A 24,360-nucleotide genomic window follows, 5' to 3' on the forward strand; every position below is an offset into this window, starting at 1 on the left:
TTGAATGCACACAAAAGGGAGAGGAATTGACCAGGTTGAGGAGTTAGCTAAGGAGGTACTAGTTAGAGTGTACTGTGACACAATCATTCCTGGGAAAGTGCAGTTTCCTAAGAGGCATTGGGGATGGTCAGAGGAGGGAAAACTGACGGACTGTCCCACCTATTCATAATCGAGCCTTATAATCTCTCACACCAAAGTACATGGAGAACCTGGTCTCACTGTGGCACTTTTGACTATACTTTTCACACATGATTTTAGTTAGCTAGAAGAGGAGCCTAAGAGGCAAGCTGCCACCTGAATTACACTTGATAGACATTTATTTGTACCATACTGCTCCTAAAAGCCAAGGCAGAGTTTGTTGACATCTAAGTCATTTTTTTTCTGAAAAAATTGAAATAATCTTTATATAAAGTGCAATGAAGTACTTCTGTGTATCCAGCATTTTTAGGGGCTAGTTTTCAATGTAATCATTTTATGCTTTACCTAAGATGAATGCTGTCTTGGCCCTTGTTTTTTAAATGAGGAAATAGAGTCAGAGTGGTGAGGACACTTGCCTGGGAGTCCTAAGCTGGTAGCTTCGCTGCTGGTTGTAGTTGTGAATGGACTGCAGAGCCAGGTTGCTGTGTTTGCGGGGTTGGGGGAGGTCAGTGGATGCAAGGCCCTAACAACGGTGCTGAGCAATGAAGGAACCGTGAGCTAATGGCTGTCATTGTGTGCTTCTGAGCAGTTAGGTATTTCCCTCTGGAACTTCCACTCACTGGAAATGCAGAACAAGTCTTATTCCTTCTTTTCAGCTATCATCCTTGCTCTACGAACCCAGAACACTGATCCTGCTCTCATGGCTGCTGTTTGCTCTGGATTTTAGAAACCTTGAGTACTTTCTTCAGTGAAATGGCTCTCAGTACCTAGCAGCCCAAATTTTCAGATGACAATTCTCTCGAGACCCTTTGCCTTCCCAGGTGGGAAGTCAGAGTCATCTAATAACATAAATTTTTGTTGGCAATAATAAAAATGAGTATCAATCATGTTTATTATTTTCATCTGGAAGATCTCAATGCAGCATTCAAGATGGGCTCAGGCACCCTTTTTACTAAACACACACACACACACACACACACACACACACAGTTTGTTTAATCCTTATGGTAACCCTCTGAGGAAGATATTATGAATTTACTGTGACTAACAGATGAGAAAAATCAGGTTTGTTTTTTAAAATCCCATTTTTAGTTTTTCCCTTTTGAATTTAGTTCCTTTTTGGATTACCAAGTTTTTCTTGGTAATTTATTTTATTTGAGAATAAATATTTCTCAGCTTGTTAATGCACTTGCTAATTGTGTTAGTGCTACCATTCTATTTTTAGATCAAATGATATATTTATTTAAAATGACACCTTTGGGTATCATTATTGTGTTACAGGAAACCACCAGGAAGTTTATTTTCTTTCATCAGAGGTGAAATATTGAAGTGTATGTAAGGAAATCATTCCATAGCTTTCCATTTTAAATTGATTTGCTATTTCAAACCATAAGAGATACTCAAACCCTCCCTATTAGTTTTTTATTTGTCTAAATAAATATAAGATTTTTTTATTCTGTTGAATATATATTCATAGATTTTGTTATATTTAATTTTAAAAGATTCAGTTGTTTTTAGATTTACTATTCCTAGGAAACAAAGGCAAGAACCAATTTGAATCTTCCCTTCTTACTCCTCCTCCACCACTGGAAAAAAAGAAGGAAAGAAAAGGGAGAAAAAAAGCCCTTTTGTACACATTTAATCCCAGTACTCAGGAGGCAGAGACAGGCACAGATCTCTCTGACTCTAAAGCCAGCCTGGTTAATACAGCAAGGACAGAGGTATATAGTGAGGCCCTGTCTCCAAAACAAAACAAAACAAAAACAAACAAACAAACAAAAAACCTCTTTAAGTTAAAAGTCAATTTTGAGAGGAAAACATAGCAGAATTTTAAAATGGTCCCAAACTTCTCACTACCTAAATAATAAGTTCCACTTGTTTCTACAGAAGCGCTCCCACTGCCCCCTCCCCCAAGACATTGAAATGTGGAGAAGTCAAACAGTCTTTGAGAAACTTTACTCATTTTTAGCTTTACTTCATAGGAAAAAAAAAATCATCTCATTGCCGAGTAAAAAGGATTCAAACCAAGAAATTTTCATTTTGGATGTATTTTAGAATGGGCACTTAGCAGGAAGGTCACATCATGCCCCTTACTGAATGTTTTGGAAACAATCCCTTTTAGGCATGCTCCGGCATCCTCCCATGTTTCCTTTCTCGGTTTTCTTCAATAGGGTGGGTTTTTTTTTTTTTCTTTTTTGCAAGTCTTGCTGAAATGTACTCCTGCATGCACACACACTGGAACTACTGCTCTTTTATAGCAGGTCTTCTACTTTGATTTTGAACTAGCTCCTCAGATCTCAACTGCTGCCCTTTAAAAAAGGAGACAACTCTAATGGATGTCATAGCAGTGCCCACAATCCTTTTGTTCCTGATTGTTAGTTTGTCCTCTTTGAACTTCTAGAATAAATTCGGTAGTGATGTAAAAATCACTCCATAGCAAACGCTGGGTCAGCATGGTTCAAAGTGGAAACCCGAGAGCCCATCTTCACCTGTCCGTAGTAGTGACACAGGACCACTGTGGTCCTTTTTCCAGTTGCCTGCTGGGGTCCCCACTGGCTGACTACCCTCTAAGACTTGGCTCACCAGGCAGCTGTGAACCAGGACAATGGAGAAAGAGCCTTTGTGCCCTAGCAAAGCAAGATGGTTGTTGGAGGTAATCATTCTTCGCCCTCACTTACAGGACAAAGAAAGATTTCAGTGTTGCCATGCAGGACCACTGAAACTCGAGTGTCAAGTGGCTATTCAGATCTCCAAGTGAGATCTATGAGCTGTCACCGAGGAGCAGGTATTTCTTTTAGCATCAGTAAATGTTGTCTGGAGGGAGCTGTCACCCAGGGGCTCCCCTGTGAACAGAGTGACAGTGTGGCTTTCCTGAACACTTATTTATTCTTTGTTCCCTTCCTTTAAGATTTAAAGTCAGGATATGTTTAAGAATTACTTCAAGTCACTCTCTTGTTCTCTGTTTTGAGTCCACTGGAAAACGAGGAGACAAATAAAGACAGTAGTATTAAGTACCAAGTGACTTGGGGTCAAAAATTACAGTTCACTCTTACCATTTTTTTATACTCCTGCAAGCTGAATTACAATATCATCCCTTTCTCAAGGCCTCATTTACCACACTGCTCACTACAGAGCCCTCTGAAATGAGCTTGAGTGTGCACCTCTAATGACCACCACTTAATTCTAAGATTCAATCAAACAAGCAGTGTGAGAGATGGACCTGCCTCCTCCACAGAGGCCCTGGATTCCAGGACTGCCCACACAGTGCCTGTATTTCCTGCTCCCACATCTGCCTGTGCTTTCTGACAAGTGTGTCTGTCTTCTCCTTAACATGACTTCCTCCTTTCTTTACCCCAGTTGGTGTTTTAACTAACTCCTTAAAAACTTACCTAAAGGGCACAATGGTTCTGAGGTCCCCTGGTCCTCCCAGGGCTCTCCTTGAGGATCATCTCATAGGTGGGACTTGTCCTTATCAAAACCACAGCCGACTGAATTCTATTTGTGTGCTTCCTTGTATCTTTCCCATGCCAAAGTCAGAAGTCTTTTCCTTTTGTCCCTAAGACCTGAGCATAGCACATTAATTACCCACACTTTTATTAAGTGGATGAGTCAATGGATAAGTGGATGAATGAGTGACACTTTTTTGTTTTGGTTTTGATTTTGTGATATTTGTGGGGAAGTTCTACTTCTTCCATTGACTGTGACGGCAAATGATTGAAAACCTGGTCATTAAGCACTTACTTGGGAACACTGTGTCTTTAAGAGAGAGGAATGCAGTAAGATTCTTAGCGGAAGGAGTCTAGTCACATGGCTGAGCTCTTAATAGCTTCCCAAGAGACTAGAAGTTCATTCATTAAGCAATTTTGATTTGAAAACCTATTAAGAGCCTCCCACTGGCTAGTCTCTTAGGGTATATTCATGTGAAAAGCCAAGCTCTCTGGTCAGCAGAACACACATTTTGTTTATATTCTATTGTGGGGGGGAGTTCTGTGTGTAAATGTATGTAAAGTGTAATTTGCTATGTATTAAGAACAAAAAGGAGACCTAGGAGGTAGAAATGGAGTTCTTGAGAGGAAAGTTGACTGTGAGGGGGTTAGAGAGGTCAGATGGGTAGAGAGTTCCAAACACGGGTGGCATGGGATTATTGTCTTTGATTTTGAGTGAAAGGGCGATCCACCACAGGGATTGAGCGTAGAAATGACATGATCTGTTTTAAGTTTTTGTAAAGGACACTCCTGCAAAGCTGAGAATAGATTTAGGGGAAGGGACAGGGTAGAAATGGGGTTCATTGGGAGGCTTTTCAGCAGTCTAGGTATGAGGTGATGGTGGCTTGGGTAAAGTTGATAGTAAGGGACACAGGAGTAGAAGTTAAATTCGAGATGTAGTTTGGAGGTAGAGCCAACAAATTTTGCTGGCAGGTTTAAGGTGGACAGGAGCAAGGGAGAGAGAAATCGAGGGCATTTTGTAGATTTGAACCTGAGCAGCAGAAAGCGTTGGGACTGCCATCAGCTGAGACTTGGGCATCTGAGTGGAGTGGGATTGCAGGGCTAGGATTGTGGAAATAAAGGTCGCTGATACCCACATTTTGGATATTTTGTTTTTGTTTTTGTTTTTTTTTTTTTTTGGTTTTTCGAGACAGGGTTTCTCTGTGTAGCTTTGCGCCTTTCCTGGAACTCACTTGGTAGCCCAGGCTGGCCTCGAACTCACAGAGATCCGCCTGGCTCTGCCTCCCGAGTGCTGGGATTAAAGGCGTGCGCCACCACCGCCCAGCGTTTTTGTTTTTTTTTAAAGGCGATCTTTAATTGACATCCAAGGGGGACGGGGGTCAAACAAGCAACTAGATGACCAAGTCTGGAATTGAGGAAAAAGAGCTACTTTGCAAATACACAGGAGTCAACTATCTGCAGGTGCGTTTATAGTTGAGACTAGATGGGTCTGCTAAAGAGTGAGGCATTGGTAAAGAAAATAACAACAAAGCCTTGGGGTACACTGTGGCACTGAAAATAGGCCAGAGAGAGATGGGGCAAGATCGATGAGGGATGCAAGAAAACCATATTGCTGCCCCCTGGAAGCCATGGGAAGAAATGGGCGTGGTTAGTGATTGTGTGTGTCCACTGCAGCTGGTCTGACAGGTAGGGTGAGAACTGGTCACTGAGCTCGGGGACTCAGAGACATGGGAGTTACAGGTCACTTTCTTCATGAGAGAAATGTCAGTGGAGCGCTGGGGGTGGGACCCTGATTAGAGAGGCCGAGTCGGATGGGAGAAAAGTCAGATGGAGGAAAGACAGACGGAAGAAGTTCAGACAGAGGAAAGTCAGACGAGAGCCAGACAGACTGAGGAAAGACATAGTAAAAACAGGTGGAGGAAAGACAGACAGGGGAAAGACAGATAGAGGAAGGTCTGTCTGAAGACGGACTTGAATCCTTGAGGCCAAAGAACAGCCGAAGCAAAAGGTCACCTTCCCCTTCCTTCCCTCATAAGATATTATTAAGCACTTCACAGTACATGTTCTCTTGCATGTATATGATTGTAGTTTCAGAAAGAAATACACAGAAAAAAATCAACTGACAGTTTTCTCCTCTCCCCACTTTGGCATTTTGTAGTGGAAAAAAAAATCTATAAATTAGTGTTTTTGCTACAATCGTGAGCTAACTGTTAGAGCTAAACCCTCCTGATTTCTTTGCACACGTGTTGTCTGGCTCATTTATTCCTTTGTCCTTTACTTCTCTTTATGGCTTTCTCTCTACTTATAAATTGAAACTTAGTTTTGTGGCACAATTATTTCTGTAAGTTTGGCCCAGTTTCTTAGGTTAGAGACATTTTCTTCGTGGGTGAGTGCTGTGAATTTTAAAGTAGTTCATGATCCGCTTAAGCTTTATTTAGGGACAGAAAGTTTTTTTTAACTCTTTTAAAAAAGTATTGTTGAATAGTGGGAGAACAGAGGAGTTGAATTTTTCCTCACAACTGCTCATATTCTAATCATAAAGTATCACTAGATTTCATCTGGAGCGTTTTTCAGTCTGTTCTGATCCTTTGTAGATGACTTATGGACAGCCGGGCCATGTTCATACCCCAGGAGAAGAATGTATTCTGGAATTAGTGATCTCGGTCCTGAGGTTGCATTTGGTCCTTCAGACTCTATCAAGTACTGCTTGCTCTGCGGAGCATCTCCTGACTCTCCTGCTGTAGGTAGTGTGGGTTCCCTCTGAATCACCGAACTGCCTATTGCCTGAACGCTTACTTGTTGTTTAAGTGTCTGTTTTGTGTGAGTGTGGTGTGTGTGTGTGTGTGTGTGTGTAAATATGTATGTCTGCATATGAGTGTGTGTGTATGTGTGAGTGCATGTCCATGTATTTTATGTGAGTATGTCTTTGTATATGGTGTGTCTATGTGTGAATGTGTGGATGTCTGTGTGTATAGTGTGTGTATTTGATGAATGTGTATCCAAGTGTGGTGTTTATGTCTGTGTGTATGGCATATCTCTTTGATGTATGTGTGTCTGTGTGGTGTGTGAGTGTAAGTGTATGTAAGTGTGTGAATATGTGTATGGTATGGGTAACTGTGTGTGTGTGTGTGTGTGGTGTGTATAACTGTGTCTGTGTGTATGAGTTTATGTGACTGTGTGTGAGCGTGTATGAGGCACCTGTGTATGAGCATGAATGAGGGGTCTGTTGTGTGATCGTGTGTGAGGTGTCTGTGTATGAGCATGAGTGAGGGGTCTGTTGTGTGATCGTGTGTGAGGCGTCTGTGTATTAGCATGAGTAAGGGGTCTCTTGTGTGATCGTGTGTGAGGTGCCTGTGTATGAGCATGAGTGAGGGATCTGTTGTGTGATTGTGTGTGAGGTGTCTGTGTATGAGCATGAATGAGGGGTCTGTTGTGTGATTGTGTGTGACATGTCTGTGTATGAGCACGCATGAGGGGTCTGTTGTGTGATCATGTGTGAGGGGTCTGTTGTGTGGTCTTGTGTGAGGTGTCTGTGTATGAGCATGAGTGAGGTGTCTGTGTATGAGCATGAGTGAGGGGTCTGTTGTGTGATCGTGTGTGAGGTGCCTGTGTATGAGCATGCGTGAGGGGTCTGTTGTGTGATCGTGTGTGAGGTGCCTGTGTATGAGCATGAGTGAGGGATCTGTTGTGTGATCGTGTGTGAGGTGCCTGTGTATGAGCATGCGTGAGGGGTCTGTTGTGTGATCGTGTGTGAGGGGTCTGTGTATGAGCATGCATGAGGTGTCTGTTGTGTGATCGTGTGTGAGGCGTCTGTGTATGAGCATGCGTGAGGTGTCTGTGTATGAGCATGCGTGAGGGTTAAAAGAACTCAGCCTCTGCAGACTGGTAAAAGTGTGTCCCTTTCCTTTTCTCGGCTTTGTCATTGTAGGAAAATTAATCTTATGGGCCTGTTTCTCACCTGTTACCTGGGAGTAGTGTGTACTTCACAGTGTTCTCGGGATTAGCAAGAGGAAAAATGTAAACGTATTGAGCAAACTAGGAACAAATGAATGGAAATCTGAACTTAGTGAACACATATGTATACATGTACATGTGATGTGAATACCTTTATCATCTTCATGGCACACTTGCCCAAGAAAGGGCTGTTTGTTTATTCTTTCCCTTCTGCTGACCCTCAGCTGTGGAGAAAATGCAATGCATGTTGGTTGGTGATGGCAGATGCACGTTGGGTGCCCATGGAGCTGCAGTGTATGTGTCCCGATAGACTTTTCTCTCAGATGGATGTGTTTGACTTCCAGCCAAACTCACAGTGCGTAGTCTAGGGAAGCGGTCTTTCCAATGGCCAAGGATTCTGCATAGATTTTCAAACACTTGTGAAGTCTGTCAGCTTAGCCCCTTGTCATACATCTTTTCGTGCCTTAGAAATTGGCTTTCCTTTTAACATAATTCAACTTTTGTAAATTTAGGAGAGGCGCTTAAATCCCGTTCACTTTTGAGCAAATTTCCATATGCTTGGCATTTGAATATTGTGAATCGGGTTAGAAGTAAATAAGTAAGTAGGCTAAAACCAGTTACATAGTCTATGGATATAAGAGACAAGCTTCCATTTAAAAACTAGAAATGAAATGAATGACATTTCTCTGCCTTACCACTGTGTCCCAGGTGCATCATTTCAGACCTCTGTGATTAAACACACTCATGTGGTTTTCACACAGAAATAGCCTGCTACTGTTACCCATCAGCTTGAGGGACCTTTTTCTCTCTACCTAACAGAAATCATGAGCAGGTAAGGGGAAGTTCTTCCAGCGATGGAGGCCCACAGGTTTTTGTCTTTGGCTGCCACTCGAACGGTGGCTACGGCCAGCTTCACTGCTGTTCCTGATCAGCCGCCACTTCAGCCATCCCCTCTTTATGTTACCAGTTCAACCCTTTGTACTAATGTTCAAGATCAGAAATGGGGGGTCGGGGGGAGACCCCTGGGAGAAGGCAGTGGAGCTAGTGTTGCAGCACACAGGCAACACAGGAGGATGTCTTCTGGTTGACTCCAAGAGTGAGCCAAACAGACCCAAGCCTGTGTCAAAGGCATTAATCATGGGCATCCCCTCATGCAAATGAAGGATTGCGTTTACACCAAGGATAGGTTCTCTGTTTGACTACTAGGAAGTGGTCCTCAATTGCCCAAGCCAGGATAAAATGGCCACTATAGCTTGGTAAGACATGTCATGGGAAAGCATCTGATGCGACTATTTGAAACAATCGTCACTAAAAATAGTTGCAGTATTGAGCTCAAGTTCTGTGTCAGTAGCAAGCAGCTGTAGTTGCAGAAGACCCTCCTCCAGGTGTCCATGGACTATTCACAGCAGCAAATGATCCACTGCTCAAAACAGCCAAGCACCAGGGAATGGTGTAACTGTTAGTTACAGAATCAAATCATCCTGGCCCCCAATACTATTAAAGCGGGGCTTGTGATAAAGGCATGCCATTAACTTTGAGAGTAGTTCATAGATAGATGGTACCTGTCTCATTATTATCTACTAGGCTCTGTTGCTTGCCTTTTCCCCTTGTAATGCACTCTATTTGTTAACCTTGTGTGTCAACTTGACTGGATTGAGAAGCACCTAGGGTACTAAAGCACTCCTCAGGGTGTGTCCCAGAGGGCATCTCCAAAGATGACTAAGGGAGCAAGGGCTGCCTTACATGTGGTGACATTCAGTGAACTGGAAGCCCAGTGGAATAAAGGGAGGGAAGGGGAGCGCCCTCTGACACAGGCACTCTCTCTTCTTGGCCACCATGGTGGGAATCATTATACTTCTCCATGTTCTTCCAGCCGTGATGGACTGGCACCTCTGACCCCATGAGCCAAAAGACCTATTTGCCTCCCTTAAGCTGTTTGGCCTTCAGTATTTTGTCACAGCAGCCGAAAACCTAATGCGGATGTAACTGATGTTTTGAATACCCTTCTGTATCATTTAATAGTTGAGTGTTATTTTCTTCTCTGCCTGTACCATATCATCACAGCCCAACTGTCACTGTCTCTGTAAGAAAGTTGTAGATTTTTTTTTTAACTTAAGCTGTTCTGATGTACACCTATACAAATTTAAAATTTGAAGACCACAAGTACTTTTTGGCTGTCTTAGTTACTTTTCTATTGCTGAAGAGCCATCATGATCAAGGTTGCTTATAGAAGCATTTAATGGGGTTTACAGTTTCCAGATGGTGTGTCTGTGACCATCATGGTAGAGAGCAGCATCATGGTAGGGAGCAGCAGGCCGACAGAGATGGTGCTGGAGCAGTAGCTGGGAGCTTACATTCTTATCCACAAGTAGAAGGCAGAGAGAGCTAACTAGAAATGGTGTGGGCTTTTGAAACCTCAGAGCTCTCCCCCAGTGACAGACCTCCTCCAACAAGACACACCTCCAAATCCTCCCAAACAGTTCTACCATTGTGGACCAAATATTCAAGTATATGAGCCTATGGGGGCCATTCTCATTCAAACCCCCCGTATTGGCCTCGCCAGTACCAAATGCCTGCTGTGTAAATGTGATTCCACTTTGTTTTTTCTTAAAATATTCCTTAGTTTGGGGTGATTTATTTGGCAGTTGTGTTCAGAGTTCTTTTGTCACTGGAAAAATAAACCAAATGTTCTCTGAAAATAGTCTGTATTTCAGATTAGAAAAAAAAAAAGTCTGGGATAGGCTTTTTTCCATTGATCCAAACTAGAGGACTTTCTGTATCACCCTGAATGGCCTGGATCTTGATATGTAAACCAGGCTGATCTCAGACACTCACAGATCCACCTGCCTTTGCCTTCTGAGTGCTGGGATTAAAGGTGTATGACACTGTGCCCTACATTTGCTAGATTTATGGCTATAAAATATGGGCACCAAGCAAGGATCACAATGTTTGTTTTAAAATGTAAGGATGTTTTGGGTTAGGGCTTGTGTGTGTGTGTGTGTGTGTGTGTGTGTTTTCATTTAATGTTTTTATGTATCTATATTTCTGTTCTTTCAAAGAAGATAGTTGTTATTCTGTTAGGAAATTGCTAAACCATTTTATCCCAGAAAGTAAGAGGCATACATATGGCATAATCAGATGTTCTTGTAACTATTTCCTGTCTTAGTGGCATACTTTTTCCCTGACTTGGACTTAATTACTTGCAAATTAAGATCCACAAAGAGATTAAGGCATAAAATGCACAAAAACTATGCAGTCAAGATTATCTTATAGATTTTTTGTATGTGCTGAAGATCACTGTGCACATTGCTGTCTTTCCATTGAAAAGGCCTTGGGCTGTACATTCTGAGATGCCAAACAAGGTTGATTAAGAGTGAAAGAAAGAGAGACTTAGACTGAATAGACAGACAGGCTGTAAGAACACTACACTGGTCTTCTTTAAGTATTTTGCACATTAAATCGGTGTGCTGTTATATTACTACCATAAGATTTTAAATAAATGAATTTGTATCCATGATGGCTTTAATGACCTGTGGAGTACCACATAATAGCCAATGTGGATATTTGAAGTTAAGAATCTGTTAGAGCCCAGATTTGAATTAAACTCACTCAAGATATAATGATTCTGTTATTACTTTTGGCCTCTTTTGTAAGGAAGAGTTTCTTTAGTTTAGGGTGCCTAATTAACAAAGTTCTGGGGAGTGATAATTAGGATGAATTTCTGATATAGTTATAAACTGTTGACCTGACAAATATCTCCTGAGCATGTAATATGGGCCAGCCATTGAGTTTAGTGATAAACTTTAGTCCACAATGTATACATTAAGCCCTCGACTTCAAGGAGTGTGCATTATAGGAAAGGGGAACTGCAATAGAAAGAAAGAAAATACAATCACTCCCAGTTGCAAGTGTTAGGAAGGAAATAAACAAAGGCCATGAACTTGAATCCTACTGAAGCAGCTGCTTTGGGAAGAGTGGTTGAGGGGAAACCTTGTGGGTGGAGGGGTGGTGGCATATGAAGATCTAGTACAAGAACAGGCTTGGTTGTGTGAGCCATTGAAGTCAAGCTTTGCAGGCTAAGGCATAGTTAGAAGAGCAGCAGATGAGGTTGAAGAACATGGTAGACAGTGACTGGATAAAGGCTTGTGGAACAACGAAAGGAGGGTGAATTTTATTCGAGTGCAAGGAAGGCATTATGGGCTTAACACAAGGGACTAATCTAAGCCAATTTTTTTTTTTTAATCAATCTTGCCATATGAAGAATGGTAGAGGGGGCAAAGGCGGGGGGTCGGGGAGTTAGGGCTGCTAGATTTGTCTAGCCAAGACATGTTGGTTTCTAGGCTGAGGGTAGCAGCCAAAATGAAGAGGAAAAGATGGTTTTGAAGGGTCTTGGGGCACAGGGGAGGGCATTCTGAAAGGGAAGAAAAGAGTCTAGATTAACTCCTAGCTCGCTGACCCGGATGAGATGGAAACCCCAGACTGCCAGCAGGACAGAGGTATGGAGTTTTGGGTAAGGCTTTAAGATTCTTTATGTCTCAGGGAAATGTCTCTGGAGCACATGAGTTGACAGCTAAGGAAAGGTTTAGAATCTAGCTAACACTGCATGGGATGCCAGGCAGGGTGGCTCATGCCTGTGACCTTGACACTTAAGAGCTTGAGAAAACACGATGTTGAGTGTAAGACCATCCTTGGGTGCTTAACAAGTCTGAGGCTGTTGGAGCAACCTAGCAAGAACCTGACTCAGAGAAAAAAAATGGCGTGTGAGATAGTCAATCCTTCCATCAGCAAAATGTCGTTATTTTTTTTTTTTTATTTTTTTATTTTTTTTTTTTTTTTGGTTTTTCGAGACAGGGTTTTTCTGTGTAGCTTTGCGCCTTTCCTGGATCTCGTGCTGTAGACCAGGCTGGCCTCGAACTCACAGAGATCCGCCTGCCTCTGCCTCCCGAGTGAAAATGTCGTTATTTTAAAAGACATTTGAGTGGAGGTAAAATATTTGCCACTGAAAACTACAAAATATTAATAAAAGAAACTAAAGACTATATAAATGAACGGAAGTATGTCCCATGATCACAGGTTAGAAGACTTAGTATTATTTAGATGCCCATATCGTCCACAGTGATGTTCAGACTCAATCCAGTTCTTATCCAAATCCCAATGGCATTTTATAGAAACTAAAATATCCTAAAAATCATTTAGAACTACAGAATACCTCAGATATGCAAAACAATTTTTAAAAAATAATGGAGGCATCACCCTTCCTAATGTCCAAGGGTATTACATACTACAGTAGTCAAAGCAGCCTGGCACTGCTGTACAAGTAGACACAGAGACCTGTGAAATGGACTAAGAGGCCAGAGACAAACCCAGTATATACTGTCAGCTGGTCCTCAGCTAGAATGCTGCAAATTCACATGAAAGCAGGAGTAATTTATTCAACAATTTGTACCAGGAACCCTGGGGTCTGTATGTAAAATAATAAAACTTGTAATATACACAGAAGGCAACTCAAAGTAGATTAAAGACTCAATAAAATGCCAGAAACTATAAAAATCCTAGAAGAAAGCACAGAAGAAAAGAATCATGAAATAGGTCTTAGCAATGATTTATTGAATATGGCTTAAAAAAAAGAAAGCAAAAGCAAAGATAAATAAGGAGAACAACATCCAATTCAGAAACTTTTGTAACAAAGGAAACTGTCCTAAGCACACACAGGGAACCTACGGGGGGGGGGGGGGGGGGGGGGGGGGGGGGCGGGGGGGGGGGGGCTAGCCAAACATAACTGATATGAGATTTAGATCTAACATGAGTGTGGAAATCTTACAAATCAATAACAAAAGAGAAGGTAACCCACTTTTTAAAATAGGTAAGTTGTGCTTTCTCATGTCAGCTCCTTTAAGGAAATGAAAAGGTTGGTGCGATGTGGGTGAAGATACTTCTGCACAGCAAATCATCAGTTAGAGCCTGCAGATACGTAGCTAATTCTTCCTCACTTTCAAACTATAGGAATTGACATGGTTTTACAGTAAGATTATAAAGTTATTCCTGTGATTACAGTATGCCATGTGAAAGAAATAGATTGGGTCAGGGTGGACTGAGTCTCAGGGAAGAGATAAGCAAAAATCCAGAAATCGTTTTTCAGTTAAGGATCACTTTGCTTTGAACTTGAAAATATATCCCTGCAGGGTCTTAAGAGGTCATTTTTTGTGCTAAAAATTTTGAAATCTTAGCAAAAGCAATAGGAAGCTACTGCAGGATTTCAGAGAAAAGTGAGATACATAGATTCGCATGATAGAAAAGTCACATTAGCAATAGCTGTCCCAGACAGAGAGACTACTAGGAGTCTGAGGGAATCCTCTATGGAAGAAATGAGTCAGTCTCTATCAAAAGAGTAGCAGGAAAGTGCAGAGAAAGTTTAGGTTAAAGAATATTAAAAAGATGGATTGAAAAAACTTGATTCATCAGATGATGTGTTGAGTTCTGATGGCTTTTGGCTTGGGAGACTGACTGTCTATAGTGCCATTCTCTAAACTGGGTAGGATATGACTAGCTGGAATTGGAGCACAATTAATTTATCACACCTGTAAGACACATAGGAACTCTGAATGCCATTGTGACTATAAAGCTTGAGCTCTGGACAAGGTCTGGGTTCAAGAGTTCTTTGAGAGTCCTCTCAAATCAATTGCAGTTGAACCTACTGGTAGTGAGGATTATTTGGAGGGAGTGATCAGGGGAGGGGACTGGAGACTACAGAGAGCCTGAGGAACATGAATATTTGAGGAGTGCCTGAAAGAGAGAGCTTGCCAAAGAGATGAGAACACTGGCCAAGGATGGCTGAGCATCAACAGTCCTGGCTGTGTCCTCTCTGAAGCCTACCCTCCACAGAAGAAGATGGAGAACATATGACAGGTGTCCAAGATGCCCGCACCCACAAAGCTTGTCTCTAAGTCTCCTCAGACTTAAGCATCAGTGCCACAATGACTGAGGATGCCAACCCCCAAAGCAGGAGGGGGGACGTGGCGGGCAGGGTATGTTAATAAAGAACATGAGGAAAGTGGTTTGGGGTAGGCAAAGGACATCACTGGCTATAACTAAGGGAAAGTTGAACCCTCCAGGTCGAGGCCTGGTCGTTTAACAGTTCAGTCCAAATTTGAGAGCCTGAAAGGTATCTGAGTGCCAGTACTTCAGAGAATTCGGGGAAGATGCTGAATAGAGACAGCAAGCAACAGGAGTCTACTTGTACACCTGGCGTTACCTTGAGAAGGCAGCTTGCTGCTCTTCTGTCAGTATGTCAGGAAGGGTGAAGAGAAGACAAAGAACATCCATCAGCTTTGAGGATTTTGACCTTAAACATAAAGAGAGTGAGACAAGGCTGCAGCTTGAAAGGAGGGTCAGTCCAAAGAAGGCTGTGGGAACAAGAAGTAAGAGTCCCCAGGCAAGAGGAAAATTCTCATGTCCTCTGGTTGATGAGCCTGTGGGTGGAAGAGGTTCAAGACAAAGGGAATAGGTGGGTCAGTTTGCAGTGGCAAAATGACCTGAACTCAACGACTGAAAGGCTCAGGCTCAGAAGCTTCAGGACATAGCCTGCTGGCTCCAGTTTGTGGGCCAGGGAAGTGTATGCAAGGGCAAAGCAGCCAACTCCGTGGTGGCCAGGAAGCAGAGATAGCCAGGAAGCAAGAACAAGATATGCTTCAAAGACATGCTCCATGTGACTTCCTTCCTCCAACCACACCCCACCTCATACTTTTCATCACCTCCCAATAATGCCATTGTATTATGAAGCCTTCAAGTGATTCATCTGTTGATAAGAACTGAGCCCCCAGGATCCAATCACCCCTCAGTGCTTGGATCCACCCACAGGAGGCCAAGCCTTCATTGTATGAGCCTTTGGGAGTGGGGCTCACCATAGCTACCATGATAGGGCACACAGAGTGTGAGAAGAGATACCATGGACCACAAAGAATGGGTATGGTACGTGTGGTCACAGGGTAGGAAACAAAAGGACCATCATTCCTCTGTGAAGCAGGGACAGGATGCAGACAATGGTCCTGCAGGAGGTTTGAGGAGATGAATGGAGTGTTCTGTGGCAGGACTAGCAGACTGACCAGCTAGAGAACTTTAAACCTCTGCATTCCCTACCTTGGCGCTAACATTGTGATCTTTGACAAGTCATTTAGCCTCTTAATTGCCTCTGTGTCCCCTGGCACCAAGCAATGAGCTGTAACTTTGAGTTACTGGAGGAATTCCGTGAGTGAATTCATGTCATACTTATTAGAGTCTGGCACCCAAGAGTGCTTCATGTGTGTTATTACCTGGAACCATCATTATTGGTAGAACTGAGACTGATTGCAATCTGGGGCGAATCAAGCACCTGTCTAGGTAAATGGGAATGTATTGACCAGGGGAGGGTGAGCTTGGCAAAGGAAGTGTTGTGTTCTGCTGGGAAGCCCTCAGAGGAGAGAGGCACTCAAGATGGGCACACCAGGTCATGGAGAGGCTGGGTCAAGGAACACAAACATTGGAGGCACAGGCAAGAGGCCTCTAAGGACCTGCTAGTTGGTAAAGGAGTGAGCCCTTGTGAGTGTTGACAGGAAGCCTAGGAAGCCAGAGTGCCATCTATGTATGAGCCCTTTGCCCCGAGTGGGCAGTGTAGCCGACGGGAGTGGCCAGGTAGAGCATGATACCATGCTGTACAGAGCCTCATGTGTTGGGGCCTCTTGTAGCTGAGGGTTTAGAAACTGCACAGTGATGGGATCACTGTTGCCCTCTGCTCGTTCTCCATGGGAAAGTGGCTACAACTGTAACGATGCTGCTAAGTGTACAGAAGAAATGCTACTTGCCAGTGGCACAGCTGGGCTGTGTACGTTGGGCACTCCTCACAACCCAGGCAAAGAGCATCACTCTTTCCTGCTCTCAGACAATGATGCTGTGGCATAGGGATGGAGCGCGTGGAGCTGTTTGGCCAGCGCATGCAGCTTGTGTGTGTTGCGGCCGGGGAGCAGTGCCATCATTAAAGCTGGCCATGTGGCTTCATAGACTCTTTCTGTCCACCCAGGCAGCATAACTTGCCAGTTTAGAATTAGCTGGGCAGAGAGGGGAGTGATTTGTGGCGGTTAGGGTGGTGACAGGGTTGTACCGGTTCCTGGAGAGTTTCTGTCCTATAAAGAGCTCTGAAGAATGGGCTGGATGTACGGTAGAGATATGAGGCCCTCCCGACCCAGCAACTCACCAGGGAGAACGGCTTGACGTAGCACTGCTGGAAGGTCATGTGACTCTGTCGGTCTCTCTACAGTCTATTACCTTCCCAAGCCCTGACCTCTACTCTCCTCTAATCCTAGCTAGCCCTGCCTCTGCATGACCTGACAAAACCAGAGCCTGTACCGCTCACAAGCCCCAGGCTCTGTTGTGGACGTTCTGTAGAAACACAGACCTGCTGGCTTAGCCGAAGTGGAGTGGCCCTCCTCCACTCGTCCTCAGCCAGATTGGGCGGAAGCAAGAGTCCCCTCGGGGCAAAGGAGAGATTCTCTTGGGACTCCTGTAACCTTCAGCAGTTAGTGAAGCTTGAAAACCTGGACACTTCTGACTTAACTCCAAACTTCCCAGCCCCAAATAAAGCCCAGATGCTGACAGCTCAGCATTCCATTGCCCACCCCCGTCCTTTTCGTCTTCAGCTGGATCCAGAGCCTTTGGGCTTCGCTGCAGCACTACCGCAGAAGTTTCCAACTGCATTCTAAACCTGGTCTTCCATTACATATTTTCTACTCTTGAGCAGTTTTTAGCAGATAAACTTTATGTGTGATGTATGTGGCTGCCTCCCAAGGCCACCTAGTCTGCAACTGACCACTCCCTCAGCTTGGCCTGTCCTGAAGGTCAGGATAATCTTCCTCTCTTACCACACACACCATGGTCAGGCCCCTTTCTGCCCCATGACACAGGTCTTTTTAAGCTGCTCTGACATCTTGTCTCTCCTTGAGACTGTCAACTCTAGATCTCTGTCACCTCCCATACCCCCAGGCCTCCTTGTTCTGCCTCCTTTTAGCCCCGATTCTTCCATTTAGTCACTGGTTCACTGACTCATTCGGCTTCCAACATGTCTTAAACCTACACAGAGCCAAGCACATGTCAAACGTTCTACAGGATTTTAATATTCAGTGATTAGTAACTGATTTATGATCTGTTGGCCTTGATTTTGGGCTTTGAATTTTTTTTGCATTTTTTGTAACATTACCTATAAGCCCTCTGACTGTGATGATTGGATACTTGTTAGAGGCAAAGCCAAGTGAAAGCATTAACTCCTAATCCTTCTAAAGACATCCTTATTATTACTGTGCTTGTGTTTTGGCTTCTCATTTGGGTACCTTGACAACAGGGACCTTGACGAAAGGTCTTTCTCTTTCTTACAGTCCCCAGTGTGCCTCATGTAAGGGAGTCCTGGTGGAAGTGAGTACATGCAATGCCCTTCTGGCTGAGAAACCTATCTTAAGCCATCATTTTGATACTCTTTCCCCTCTAACTAGATACCTATATTTGTGTGTGATTCAAAATCACTTTTGTTATTTCTTGCCTGTTGTGCTGGTTAGTTTTGTCAACTTGACACAAACTACAGTTGATAGAACCTCAGTTAAGCATGTAAAGTGAGAAATCCACGGAGTTTGCTTAAAGGGCAAAGAGATTTATTAAGAAAGGAAAACTCGCAAGACAGAACAGAATTGTCGCAGGTTCCTGGAAAAGGTGAGGCATGGTCCCATACTGTTCTTCCGCCTGGAGACTGTTCCAGCATCCAAGTCCCATGAAAGAGCGAAGAGAGCCACCTACATGCATCTCAGGTCTTAAGGGTAGCCCGGAGCCATGCACCAGGGGCAGGCACTTAGGGCAATTACTGCTACATTTCTAGGGGCGATCTTCAAGGTCATAGACAGAATAGCTATCTACTACATCTCTCCCTTTTGTCTAAATAAGAAAGTTCTAACCTAGTATAAACTATATATAATAGGAAAGATTATTAAGTATTGTCCAGGAGAGGGAAAAGGTAATAACATAAACAAAAATAGAAATACAACGAGCAAGAACAACATCAAACAAGAGACATATACTAAAATCCAGATATGTCCAGAACATAGGTAAATGGCATGTTACAGAAATTATTCCAGTAGTTGTTCTATCCTGGAGATTCTAACTTTAGTAGCTAAAATGTTCTTAGCTAAGATATGAGAGGATTATACCTGTAACTATCTAGTCTTTTACCCTATCAAAGACCTGAGAAGGAAAATAATATTACCTGATAAAATAAGAAGAGCAAGCAAGCAATATCTGAAAAATTATGAGAATAGACAGAGACATCTGGAAGCCTGGACAATCATCTACAGTTTCTCAGCACCGTTGGGACATCCATTTTGGCTACAGGCCTAGAATATCTGACAGACCATTGTCAGAAGCAGGAATTTTGAAAGACCACCTTACCCTGTCTTGGCAAGGTTCAGTAGTCACTTTTCCTTGTGTTCTGTTCATCTGAAAAGGACAGCGTTCATACTGTCAGCAGTCAAGGCAAGGGCAGTTCTTTGCCCAGCAGGCCATTTTGTGCTAAGAAGAAGACAAATTTCCAAACGGAGTGTCTTAGAGCCCAATATTCTCTCGGGAGTAGATCAGTGCTGCCAGGAGCAATTGTGTCTCATGCTAGCAGAATTCTAAGTTATCAAAACATTTAGATGTCATATTCTCTAGGTCTATGAAGTGTTTGAAGATTACCTGTACATCTGACATATATTTCTGTAAATCTGGAAAACCTACCTATATGACTGTAGATATGACAAGCATGAGTGACTATTAATCTGTAAGTCTTATCTACCTAAATAACTTAAGGACTAAGGCTTCATATTAACAAGATAAATAGTCTGTAAACAGATATACAGTGTAAGGACAATGACCTCAAAATTGTGACAATACACAAAATATCTTAAACGGAGGTAGAAATGTATAGTGCAATATGATAACAATATCCTTAATATGTATCAATATACAAAATATCCTAAACAGAGTTAGAACATATATACAATATGGTGAATATAATTTTGCATTTATATCAATATACAAAATATTTCAAATAGTAGTAGGAACATGTGTACAATGACAATTATAGTTTTTAATTTGTATCAATATACAAATTATCTTAAATAGGAATATAAAAATAATTTACATTTGTATCAATATATAAGAATCCATGTCAGTGCAAATTATCTAAGGCTGATAGTTTGCTAGATAGTTTACTAGCAGATCCAATAATCTACCTTAATATCCTATACCTATCTATTCCCCTTTTTCTCTCTTTTCCAAAAGGGAATCCTGAGTCTAAATTTTATTATTCCATCCTCAACCCTATAACAACTTATCCATTAACCCTGAGAAACTGAAAACTTTTGGAAGAGGGAGCACTGTTTTCTTAAAATTGCTTTCTGCTGTTTAGGAGGCGATGGTATCTCTGGGATCCTGTAAGAAAGCTAAATGGTTAAGTCTCAATAGGACGAGTTGTAATGTCAGAGATTCCTTGAGGCCATTGACTAACTGTCCTTTATAGTAGTATTTCTGACCTATGAGAGACCTTTGTTGCTTTGGCTTTCTCAAAAGATGACAAACTCATCTCCTAAGTACTTTGTAGATTGCAGCAGGAGCAGAGCTAAGCATACGACCAGGTTAATCTATCTTCTGGTCATAACTGGCTTTACCTGCATATGGTTTATGTCATTGAACAATATCTGGGGCATGGACACAAAATAAAAGGGGGGAGCAGCTTAGAAGACAAGTGAAAATTGAAAGCAAAGTATAGAGAACTAAAAAAATGAAAATTTACATCACACCATTAAGATTTGATACTTTGAAATTGGCCCTTTGTCAAATGTCTTATAAACAGTGAGTAAGAGACTGTAGAAGAATTATATGGAGAGGAGAAATCCACCTTTGGAGGTTTGTTGTGATTATCCCCCCGTGTGACTAGGAAGATACTTTTTAATGATATTTTAATGTTAGTAGAGTCCTTTCTTTCCCACATGCCAAATATCATGGCTTTATATGTATTTACTCTCCTGACGTGTTTCTTCCTCCCTCTGGCATGCCTGCCAAATAAGCACAAACACATTAGATCTTTGTGTGTTTAGGATTTAAAAACAAGGAGGGGAATATCCGGCTATGGTGGTGTTTCCATGAGAGACCGTGAGTGACGCAGGTCAGAAGGCAGCATGTGACTTGTCGCTGTTTGTACCAGCAACTTTCTTCTGTCCATTGCCTGTGGTGAAACGGTTTTGAAACGGCTTATGAATTCTTTTGGCATAACCTTTGTTGGGAAAATGAATTACAAGTGGTTCATTTTATGCTGGGCCTTTGTTATCACCATTTCAAGCCATTCTGTTGGTTCACTTTGTGAGAGCCATTCTGAGGGTTGATGCATGTGTTTTATGAGAGAGTATAGGAGCCTACAATTTGTTTTGATTAATCTCCCTTTGGATTCAAAGAGAGCAGGTGCTGTCATTTGGAATCGGTTTTAGCAGTGGCTCAGCTATGTAAATATTAGAAATACAGACTGAAGCGTCATTTAAATTATCTTTCTCCATAAGAATAGGCGTGCTTTACATTGACTATTAGAATATTTACATTGAATATTAGACTCTGGTTCTATTTTTAGAACTTCTCATAAAACATGTAACATACCATACATCTGGACATATGTATGTATATGTGGCTTCTGTTATGCAATCATATAGCATACAAATTTTCTGCACTTCAAGAGTTTATGCAAATATTATGTTCTTTAAAACTCTGAGAATGTGATTTCTTAATATAACAAGAGGGTTTATTTTTCCCAGTCTGAAAAGTGTAGACGTGTCTAACTCTGGAAACTATGTCAAGGGCTATTTTCAGCTTGGCGTGGTTTGGGTGCCTATCTTGGCGTCTTGGAGGATGGCCCATTGCGGTTTGAAATCTCTGGCCCCCCCCTTGCACCTTTGTTATTGTTGTATGTCACCAAATGCCTCAATGAGGGATGCTGGGCCTCTTCTCAGACACACTGGGAGGGTTATGGAGGTACTTTCTTCCCAGCAAGGCTGTTTACACTTACACCAGGCTGCCATAGATATGGAAATGGAACTTTCTGTGACCCTCACAGACTGGACTGACCCAGTTCCTCCTGCAAAACTTCAGAACAAAGCACATGCCACATTGTGTATGGCTGTTTGCGTGTTCCTCCCTCCTTCCCTCCCACTGACGTGATTTCTGTGAGAATTAGGCCCTGTCTTTGCAGTTATGGCCCTGGAGCCAGGCTCACTACCTGACATGTGATACTCATTAAACGTTTATTGAATGAATGAAAGAATGGATTGATTTATTGTCTTCATAATGAACAAGAAAAGAGAATGATTAAAGTAAAAATGATTAGCTGTGACATGCACAAGTGACCAAGGGCCACACATATTTTATCTGCCTTTTGTTTTTGAGGAATTTAGAAAATGTGAATGTACACGCAGCCTGAATGGCAGGAAAACGTTGAAATATGGATGTCTTATGGATGCTCAGTTTCCATAGGGCAGGAACACTCAGATGATTAAATAATTCCTGACCCCTTCTCACTCCAAACAGGATTGAAGTGAGGCTGTATCTGAGGAAATTGGCAACAGCACCACACCAGAACTCCTTACTGGGTCAGCACAACTCATGATAGAAGAAACGTGGACGAGAGTCCAAGGTCACAGAGGGTCAGCAGCAGAGATGGACAGAAACTGGGACTGTGAAGCCTTGGTCAGCATTAGAACTAGTTAGCACACTTCCTTGGTGTTTAATGAGCTGTTTTGTTGGTAAAACCAGGAAGGGCTTGTAGTTAGGATCCCTCACCCCTGGTGTCTGTTTGTTGACCTACTTGGATAATTAGCCACTTTTCCTGCTCATTTGACCTTGCCTCAAACTCATCTATGTGAAGTACGCGGACCTAGCTGAGAATCTGGGACTGTAAGCTTTCTGCTAAAGCCCTCCATCATGGCCCCTAGGTATGATCTAGCATCTAAAACATTCAGAAGCTGTGGAGCTGTTTTAAACAGCTCCCCTACCACCTTGGAAATTAAGAATGCCCTCTAGGTTAAGACTCACTAATGTAGAACACGTTTTTACATGAAATAATTATGTAAACTAATATTGTAGGTCAACCTTTCAGTTGCATTTACAAATTCAAAAACGCGGCTTAGTATGTATTAGTCTTCTAGTTGATTTTAAGGAGTAGAAGGCAGGGTGTTACCACACTGGAAAGAACATTAGATCTGAAGTCAAGTGGCTCTGAGTCTGGTCTCACCTCTCCCACCTATAACCTGGACTGCGAGAAAACTGTCCGGTGTCATAGCCTCACTCTTCTGTCACATTTCAGCTCACTGAGGCCAGAGGTAGAGCTCGGCAGCTTTGCCTGTGATCCACTGAAGCTCTTACCCAATTACTAGAGTCATAAAAATGGAGGCTCTTTTGCCGGCCGCTCACAGTCCACCTTTCCATTGAGAGCCGTGATTCTTACACTCCTCGCCTCACATCTACCTTCTCACTCTCATTTTCACTTCTGGTTTGCTCTCTGTCCAGTCACTGGCGTGCTTGACCTCCATCATTCCTCACTCTTGATCTGTTCTGTACCACAGGGAATTCATCTGCCTCGCTCAGATACTCTATGGGATCAGCTGGTTTTAGCAGGTGGTCCTTAGGAGACTCAACTGTAGTTTAGCTTCTGCATTCTGCCAGATAATAGGTTTTCTGTACCCCAATAATACACAGTAAGCCAGATCAAGTCTAATTGAAAAAGCAAAAGAACAGGTTTATTTGAGCGAAGCAACTCCTGGGTGAGTTTTCCAGTCCCAGAGATTGAGGCAGGAGAAGTCATACACCCCAAACTAAAGCAGGGAGTTTATATAGGTTGTAGACGAAGGGGAGATGATGTGTCTGCCACAAGCTGGGTTTATGCCCAAGTGTGAACACTTTAGGTGAGGATAGTATTAATGATTTCTCCTTCCTATATATGAGAGGCTATATGTGTGTCGACACCAAAGTATTTGGGCACAGGTGCATGTTAGTGTATACACATATGAAGCCAGAGGTCAACCTCAGGTGTTCCTCAGGAACCATCTCTCCAGTTTTTTGAGACAATCTCTTCATGGACCCCAGCTTACCAATTCCGCTATGTTGGCTGGCCAGTGAGCCCCAGAGCTCTACCTGCTGGCCTCCCCAGGACTAGGATTACAAGTATGTACAGCCCACCATGCCTGGCATTCTACATGGGGGATCAAACCCACGTCCTTGTGCTTGTGCAAGAAGCACTTCACCAGCTGAGCCCCCCACCCCAGCTCCTAAGCTATTTGCTCTTTAAGGTAACAGAATCCAAATGGTACACACCAGAAACACAGGTAAATAATCAGATTCACAAACAATGGCAGACCCTCTCATTTCCTGGCTTGTGTTAGGTCACCCAGCTTTCTCTCCCAATATCTTACTATGAGACAGTAAAAGATGGCTCTGTTTAATTTCAGAAGTTTTTTTTTTTAATGAGCTTTAACTTGGAATCATGAGTCAAATTGCACTTCAACACATTTCCTAAGGAGATTATTTCCTTAATTGGCCATTGGAGTTTCTGCATTCTGTGCCCTGGCAGATACTATGAATGCAACTCTGTCCAATTCTTATCAAAAGGTTGATTGTGAAGAATGCCATTCCCAGAGGACTGCCTGGAGGATGTGCAGTCTGTTCCTCACTGAGAGAGTCTAAAATTTCCTCATGGTTTGTGTCAGATCATCAACTGGGATCTCCATATATTAGC

General features: G+C 42.7%; 1 protein-coding gene across 3 annotated transcripts in view; it reads left to right on the forward strand.

Annotated features, from left to right (window-relative positions):
- Positions 1-24,360, forward strand: part of Pip5k1b (phosphatidylinositol-4-phosphate 5-kinase type 1 beta) — a 277,351-nt gene that overhangs the window by 85,329 nt on the left and 167,662 nt on the right. Inside the window, exon 1 of one of the 3 annotated variants that reach the window (XM_052762418.1) lies at positions 6,158-6,328. The exons of 1 other annotated variant lie outside the window; for it this stretch is intronic. The gene's annotated coding sequence lies outside the window, so the exon portion shown is untranslated. Of the gene's footprint in view, positions 1-6,157; positions 6,329-24,360 lie in introns of those variants that run through there. One more of the 3 variants, XM_052762417.1, reaches the window with a different exon arrangement.

This window comes from Peromyscus californicus, unplaced genomic scaffold, assembly GCF_007827085.1.
Source record: "Peromyscus californicus insignis strain IS unplaced genomic scaffold, ASM782708v3 Scaffold_4__1_contigs__length_199733344, whole genome shotgun sequence".
Lineage (NCBI taxonomy): Eukaryota > Metazoa > Chordata > Mammalia > Rodentia > Cricetidae > Peromyscus > Peromyscus californicus.